The sequence below is a fragment of the Schistocerca americana genome, chromosome 2 (assembly GCF_021461395.2).
Source record: "Schistocerca americana isolate TAMUIC-IGC-003095 chromosome 2, iqSchAmer2.1, whole genome shotgun sequence".
Classification (NCBI taxonomy): Eukaryota; Metazoa; Arthropoda; class Insecta; order Orthoptera; family Acrididae; genus Schistocerca; species Schistocerca americana.
The window spans coordinates 1,051,760,734-1,051,769,718 of NC_060120.1; the positions used below are offsets into that span (position 1 = coordinate 1,051,760,734).

The following is an 8,985-nucleotide window of genomic DNA, read 5'->3' on the forward strand; positions in this document are numbered from 1 at the left end:
TTCTGTAAGCATAAGAGGTTACGTGATTTACAAGTGCCCACTTATTTTGTTTAACTTAATGACTAGCATCAATTTTGTTTCACTTATTGATGAACCCTACTTGATTTCGTTTCACTGTGGGGAAAATTTTTGTGGATATTGTGTTCAATAAACTTTTCTTTGTTCCCTACATCTGAGCTATTTACTTGGCCCACCAGTGGCAGACACATCAAACACCTGACTCACCTCCTGATGCAACAGAGGAGTTCCCCGATCACACTGTGATCATCGACGGAGATTTTAATCATCAAACAATTAGGTATGAAAACTATGGTTTTGTTAGTGGCTGGCATGACAGGGCATCCTGTGAAACATTATTAAATGCTTTCTCTGAAAACTAGCTAGAACAGATAGTTTGGAACCCCACTCAAGACAGAAATAAGTTAGACGTAATGACAACAAACAGATCTGACCTCTTTGAGGATGTCTAAATCAAAACTGGTATCAGTGAGCAAGACGCGGTTGTGGCAACAACTATTACCAAAGTACCAAGAGCAACTAAAACAAGTATGAAGATAAATAAATTCAGTAAACTAGATAAAAAAAGCAGTAGTTTCATGTCTCAATGAAGAACTTGAAACTTTCAGCACAGGCCAGGAGCATGTAGAGGAACTATGGCATGTTTAAAAGAATAGTTGACTATTCACTGGATAGAATGTATCCAGTAGGACAGTTCTTAATGAGAGGGACCTTCCGTGATATACAGTCACTGTAAAGAAACTTCTAAGAAAAAAAAAGACTACTGCTTAATAGGTGTGAACAAAGTATAGGGCTATAGATAGAGAGTTGCTGAATGAAATGCATTTCGCTGACAAGAGAGCAATGCATGATGCCTTCAATGAGTATCGCATCAGGATATTGTCAAATAATCATTCACAAAACTCAAATAAATCCTGGCCATATGTAAAGGCACTGAAGTTAGTGTCCAGTCACTTGCGAATGAGTCAGGAAGTGAAATTGAGGGTAGCAACGCGAAAGCTGAACTGCTTAACTCAATTTTCAAATGAGCCTTCACAAATGAAAACCCAAGAGAATTGGCTCAATTTAATCTCTTATCGCTGAAAAGATGAGTGAAATAGATGTTACTGCCAGATGCATTGAGGATTAGTTGAAATCATTAAAAATGAACAAAGCACTAGGGTGCAATGTAATCCCTATCATATTCTATAATTAATTTGCAACAGTTAGCCCCTCTTCTACCTGTAATCTATCATATATCCCTCGAACTAAAAACCACACCCTGTAGTTGAAGAAAACCACAGGACACATCTATTTACAAGAAGCATAGAAGAAGTGACATACAAAACTACAGTCCCCAATATCCTTGACATTGATTTGTTGTAGTATCCTAGAACGCCTTATGAGCTCAAAAACAATGAGGTATCCTGAAAACAATGTACTCCTCCATGCCCACCAGCACGTGAAACCCAACTCACACTTTTCTCAGATCACATACTGAAAACTTTGGATCACAGCAGTCAGGTAGATGCAGTTTTGTTGATTTCCAAAAAGCATTTGACTCAATAACACATCTACGCTTATGTTCGAAAGTATGAATATATGGGGTAGCAAAAATTTGTGACTAGATCAAGGATTTTTTTTGGTAGGAAGAATGCAGCATGTTATCTTTGTTGGAGAGTCATCATCAGATGTGAAGTGTTCAGAAGCGTAAAACTGGGTGTAACACTTTGTAGGGATATGAAATGGAATGATCACATAGGCTCAGTTGTGGGTAAAGCAGGTGGTAGACTTTGGTTTATTGGTAGAATACTGGGATAATGCAATCAGCCTACAAAGGAGATCACTTACAAACCACTCATGCAACTTGTTCTAGAATATTACTCAACTGTGTGGGGCCCCTACCAGAGAGGACTGATGGAGGATACTGAACGTATACAGATAAGGACAACACAAATGGCCACAGGTTTGTTTGACCCATGGAAATGTGTCATAGAGTTGCTGAAGAAACTGAACTGGAAGACTCTTTACGACTATCCTCAGAAGCTTACTTACAAAGTTTCAAGAACCAGCTTTATATGATGATTCTAGGAATATACTACAACCCGATAGTTATTGCTCTCATAGGGATCGTAAGGATAAGATCAGATTAGTTACAGCACACAAAGAGGCACTTAAACATTCATTCTTCACATGATAGGTACATGAATGCTGTAAGATGAAACCATAGTAACTGATACAATGGGACATACTCTCTGCAGTGCACTTCACAGTGGTTCGCACAGTATAGAAGTAGATGCAGATTCTATGGACTCCTCGTCAATATCCACTCAGTTCATTCCACTGGCAATACGACTTGTTTGTTGGTCTGTGTGGTGGTGCCATGGCTCCACTGTTCTGAACACAGCTGAACAGTGTAGCTAGAAGGCAGCACACTATTCAGCGTGCTGGGCACGTTCATATTTGCATAATAGCGCGTGTTCTGTAGTCTGCAAGTCGCAAAAATCAATATATGTTGTACACCTGGTTCTTTTCATTCAGTAATCTTCTACTGTTCAGCACATGTCATGTGGACAATGCTCCATTTTATGATGCTGCCAATTTACCCACAAGAAAATATAACAGGCTGTGTTCTGGCATAACTGTGGCAAATATTTTGGGTCCATTCCTATTCCTAATATATGTGAACGACCTTCCACTTAACATTCAACAAGCAAAATAGGTACTTTTTGCAAATGATACTAGTGTGACAATAAATTCCATTCAAGAGAAATCAACAGAAGAGTTAGTAAATGATATTTTCCAAAGAATAGGTAAGTGGTTCTTTGAAAATAGACTCTCCCTAACTTTTGAAACAACACGCTACATTCATATTAGGACATTACACATAATGCTACGAGATCAAGATGCTGCTGTGTTCAATTATATTTTTTATTACTAAAGGCCTATTTCAGTGTGATTGCCATCTTCATGTTATGTGTTGTTGTTGTTGTGGTCTTCAGTCCTGAGACTGGTTTGATGCAGCTCTCCATGCTACTCTATCCTGTGCAAGCTTGTTCATCTCCCAGTACCTACTGCAACCTACATCCTTCTGAATCTGCTTAGTGTATTCATCTCTTGGTCTCCCCCTACGAGTTTTACCCTCTACGCTGCCCTCCAATACTAAATTGGTGATCCCTTGATGCCTCAGAACATGTCCTACCAACCGATCCCTGCCATGCCCACTTCTTTCCTTCTCACAAGCACAAAATCGCACAAAATGAGTTCAAACATTTGCTCACTGCCAATGTACCTCGTCCTTCCAGTAGCTCCTCGGCATCAGCTCTTCACCTCGCCCCCAAGAAGGACAGTTCCTTATACCCTTGGTGTGATTAACACAAATTAAATGCCTTCAGCATCCCTGAACACTATTCATGCCACTCCTCCCCACACCTACGATGGACGTCATCTCGGGAGCTAATATCTTCAGTAAGAGAAACTGCGCTAAAGCCTGCACACAAATCCCAGTCGCCCTGGAAGATACTGAGAAAACAGCCATAATCACACTTTTCAGAGTGTTTGAGAGTGCATTCATGGTATTTGGTCTCCACAATGCCACACAAACTTGGCAGCAATTTTTGGACAGCAACTTCTGGGGTGCACCGGGTTGTTTTGCCTGTTTAGATGATATACTAAATTGCTCCACTGCAATACATACACAAAATTTTTTCCTACCCACAGAAAGCTGGAGTGATCCTCAACACTGCAAAATGCATTTCTGGGTCAAGTGAGGTCGAATTCCTCGGAAACTTAGGCTCTAATGTCGGGGTCCACCCACCACACCCCCCCTTCCCTCTGTCCTCTCTCTGAGATAGCACTGGCAGTAATGGACTTTCCACACTACCTATGAAGATCTCTGGCATGTTCAACTTTTTCCATTGACATCTTCACAATGTCGTTGCCACCCAAAAGCACCATCCTGTAGCACTCCGGAGCAATAAAAACAATGGCAACCAAACTGGTCTCTTGGACCCAGGCCAGCATCAAGAGATTTGAAAAAACAAAACAGGATCTCATCAATTCAGCCCTTTTGGCCCAACCCCACCCTAGTGTCCCCATCGCAATAGTGACGGACACAAGCCAGACGGCTATTGGGGCCACCCTACAGCAACGCCTGTACATCTTGCAACCACTTGCCCTCTTTTTGTCTGCTGCATAGTGCCACTGGGGCACTTATCACTGCAAGCTGCTCGTAGTCCATGAAGCCATCCACTATTTCTGACCTTTAGTTGAGGGGCATGTCTTTTCAATCTTTACAGTAAGTAAAACATGGACCAGATCTCACTCTGACAGTTTAGGCTACAGGAGTACATCAAACATTCACTACCGATATCCAGCATGTTGCTGGCATCAATAACATTGTGGCAGACTGTCTTAGCTGCTGCCGCACTGTCGCCCAATGCTTAGACTACAACGTCCTCGCCACTGCTCAAGAGGGTGACTCAGACCTGACCACAACCTTCAGAATGCTGACTGTGGCCTCAACCTCCAGCTAAGGTCCATATCCATCTCTTATTGAAAAATCTGGTGTGCCATTCTTGAGGATCCTTAACAGCCTAATGATTCCAAAAATCACTCCCACACCTTCCTCATTCCCGCCTTCCAAAAACCAGCATTTCACCATGTCCACAGCCTTGGACATCCAGGCATCTATACTTCTGTCACCCTTATGAAACAATGTTTTGTCTGGCTGGGCATTCACTGCAACTGCAGCAACTAGGCCCAGTCCTGTACACCTCACCAGCGTGCCAAGGTCGGATGGGGAGTTCACTTCCCCATGGCCACTTTCCCCCAGAGAACACCGATTCATGCACATACACCTCAACAATGTTGGCCCACTACCCTCCTCCAATAGCTGTTGCCTACTGATAATTATGAACAATTTACATGCCGGCCAGAGGCCACCCCCATCCCTGACATTTCAGCTGAAACTGTTGCTGCACCCCCATTTGGACCTGGATGTCCCACTTTGGATGCCCCTGTAACACCCTCCAGATTGTGGGTGCCAATTCACCTTTGCCCTCTTCCAATCTCTGACAGCCACCTGCAGCTCCAACATCCACCTTATCACCAGCTACCGCCCTGTAGGTAACAGCATGATGGAGTGGTTCCACCCTTACATGTTACTCTTTCAAATGGTCTGCTGTCCTATCCCTGGTATTTCTAGGCCTACAAATCACACACAAAACAACCTGGGAACTTCTGCCACCGACTTGGTATACAGACAGCCACACCCCATTCGTGGTGAATTTTTGGAGACAACCACACTACCTCCCAACAGCATCAGCCCAAGTTTCATGCAACACCTCCAAACGTTCATGGCCCCACTGTGACCAACATCTTTACAATGTCATGATGAACACCATACCTTCATCCATCATGACATCACAGCATGCACAAATGTCTTGCTTTGCAGTGGTGGCTGGTATGCATCCAATCACCCACAATATTTGGGCCCGCACTTGGTTTTGCAATGTGGGGTCATGACATTCTCCAATTGTCTGCACAGGGCCACAACAACCGCCTTTAAAGGCAGGCTCAAGCCAGCCTATGTACTAGAGCCACCTCCAGCCAACTAGAGCAGCACTGTTGACATGGAGTTGCCCCTCACCTGCCACCAGCCCCAGTCGCAGCACCACCAACACCGCCTCCAATTTGATGCATGCCAATACCAGCCCCTATGCTATTCTGAATGTGCCATCCGCCAACACCACCCCCGACACCAAGTCTGACATACCACCAGCTGACGCTGTCCCTGACACCGCCTCTGACCCACCACTGTCTGACTACACCATTGAAACACCCCCCAGTGCCTGGGACCCTAATGTTGCCACTGCACTGCCCTTTTCACAGCCTCCAGCCAATGCAGACACTGCCACCCCCCCCCCTCCCCCCCTTCAACAGGATCCCACCACTCCTGACACAGTGCTACCAATACCACTCCTAGCATGTGCTAGTACTGGCGCTGTTTCACTCACTTCCAGTGCCATGCACAAGAGCTGCCCACGCCCTCCACTCACCAGAAACTACAGCACTCCCACAAGCACAACAGAGACAGCCCAAACAGGCCACCCAGCAAGCACTGTCTGTCAGCTCTGAACACCCCTCTGCACAGTTGGCACTGGTGTTGCCTTAGACTGCCACACTTTCCGGGGGTCACGTGTGTTGAGTCACCACACGAACAGTCACTGCCCCCACTTTGATGAGGCAACACTTCCAAATTGTGCACTTGGCACCTCCCATGCAACGCCACATGGCTCATGTTATCAGCTGCCATATCTTGCCAGAGTTCAAACTAACAGCAGGCTCCTGCGCTGCCTTCCCAAGCTGCATTTTCTCAAGGGACTGTCCTTGACTGCGACTGTACGAAGTCTAATGCCAGATGCCCAGTTCGTCCCACAAGTATCGGCAGCTGGATTACTGTTTGCGGTGTAGTGTAGGGAGTTTAGTGTACTTTAGTGCGGTGAAGTTCAATTACTGTCAGAAGTACCAGGCAGGTTTATTGCCATTTTATCTCTGGCTGTTTTTGGCAACCCTTACTGCCAAGCATGCCACTGAAATGAGTTTTCTCTACACTGTACTGGCTCCCTTGACCATCAGGTGAGTGTCTCGCTATCAAACTTACGGCTTTCCTGCCACAAATACAAAAGTCTTGCATACGGACACCACTCCTTCGAAACCCTGTGTTAATGACCCCCTTCTTGGCACCTGTCTTCTCATGCTGCCAGACAACGTTGAACAGTATTCTGTAAACTGTATATTTGTTCACCTCGTTCAAAGACCCCACCATGAGCGAGGAGTCTCCCTTGCTCCCTTGATTAAGAGGTCATAACCCATTAAATTTTTGTTGTAGTGATTGGTTTTTAGAAATAAATATCTCAAACCAGCTCATGTACCCCTCTCAGTATACCTTGTTATTCATTGCTTGAACTTACTGATTAGCATGCCTCTACAAACACGTGTGCCCTTAGAAGCACAGAAGGGAACCATTAAACCATTCCTTCAAAAGTAACGATTGCACAAAAGCGAGTAGTAAGAATAACAGATGTTGTTTACCCAAGGGTGTCATGTAGCACCTCTTCAAGGAGTTAGACACTTTAACTGCACCATCACAATACATACTTTCGCTAATGAAATTTGTCATAAATAATTAATAAGAATTTGGGAAGAACAGTAATCTACATACCTACAACACCCATTGTTGAAACTGTCAGTAGCTCAAGGAGGAGTTCAAGATGCAGCAATAAACAATTTTGGTCACTTGCCTAATAAGACAAAATGTCTGACACAAGTTTTAAATTAATTTAAAATCATTTTTCCTGGACATTTCCTTCTACTCCACTGATGAATTTCTACTTAAAAAGTTGTAGAAAGTACAAAAAAAAAGTTTTTAAGTGCAGCTGCATGAGCAGCAATAAAAAGATAATGCATTGATTAATGTTAACACTAATCACATATCAAATCCTGTAAACTGTCTCATTCCATATCATTTCAATAAAAGAATTGTTCTAATAATATATGGAACCTGTAGCTAATTATATATGGATAATTAGATTACCAGTCACCCTACAACTTCTTACAGACTTTCATGATTGCTTATTCCTAAGAAAACAAATTTTAGAGTTGAGCAGTATATTTCTTCACTAAAAACTTTCGGGCTGATAGGCCACGGGAAATGTTTAAAACTCTCCCCTGATGTTTCGTCTCTGGATGCGGAAGACATCCTCCGAGGTAAAGTGGCAAACTGTTTGCCACTTTACTTTGGAGTCATCTACCGCAGCCGGAGACGAAACATCTGGGGAGAGTTTTATACATTGACAATGGCCTATCCGCCCAAAAGTTTTACGTGAACACATTACCAGCTGTGAAAGCCTACACTGTGCTATCAGCATATTATCAGTACCAGTTCTCTTCGGAATAACTAGTAGCTTACCAGAAATAACTCCATATCCCGAAAAGTTTTCCAAAATCCTGCTTTTGTCTGGGCTTCTTGCTTCTGATTTTACAACATCCATGCTGCAAGTGTGACAAAGAATTAGACCAGTTCCTTCTAACACAATAAAAATATAATGGTATAGACAGACAGACAACAAAAGCAACACAATTTAGAGATATTGACTTCTTTCAAATGTCAGATAGTATCATTGTTACATTTGGGGGGTGGGGGGGGGGGAGGGGGGGGGGGGAAGTGGGGGCGAGAGAGATAGAGAGAGAGAGAGAGAGAGAGAGAGAGAGAGAGAGAGAGAGAGAGAGAGAAGATGAAACTATTCTTCATTTATATTAATTTGACAGCACATCATTGCTGTAACATGGAGGGGAACACAATGAGGTCAGGTTACAATAAAAAGTGCTTTCTATAAAAATAATGAAAATTTCTGGACGTAAAAATACATAAACTAATAGCAGATGATGTGTGGTGCATGGACACATGTAACAGAAAACTGTATTTACGAGGATGGTTTAGTAAGTTCTCGGAATCACCATGAGAGGTCAGTACTAGCGCAATGAGTTGTTCACGTGACATTCACTGGACTGTTGCCTGTAAACACATGACATGTCAGTGCTCTTGGAAGAGAGCTGTGGCAGTGACATGACTCTGTTGTTGTTCCTGCATAGTGACTTGTGAAGATGGAAAAAATTGAGATTCAAGAAGTGATTAAATACTTCGTAAAGAAAGGTATGAAAGCAAACAACATTCATGCCGATTTCCAGAATACACTGGGGACCTCTGCTCCTTCATATTCAATTGTTGCCAAGTGGACAAATGAATTTAAATTTGGTCGGGAGAGCTTAAATGATGATCCACGCAGTGGTCAGCCAAGATGTGCCATTATCCTAGAAATCATTGCAAAAGTGCAAAAAATGGTCATGGAGGATCGCCAATTGAAAGTGCATGAAATTGTTCATGCTTGCCAGATGTCATCTGAAAGGGTATATAACATTTTAACT

At 43.2% G+C, this 8,985-nt stretch overlaps 1 long non-coding RNA gene across 1 annotated transcript in view; it reads right to left on the minus strand.

Annotated features, from left to right (window-relative positions):
• Positions 1–8,022, minus strand: part of LOC124596464 — a 34,746-nt gene extending 26,724 nt beyond the window's left edge. Inside the window, exon 1 of the long non-coding RNA XR_006978302.1 lies at positions 7,970–8,022. This is a non-coding gene — a long non-coding RNA (uncharacterized LOC124596464). The remainder of the gene's footprint in view (positions 1–7,969) is intronic.
• Between the last annotated feature and the right edge of the window lie 963 nt (positions 8,023–8,985).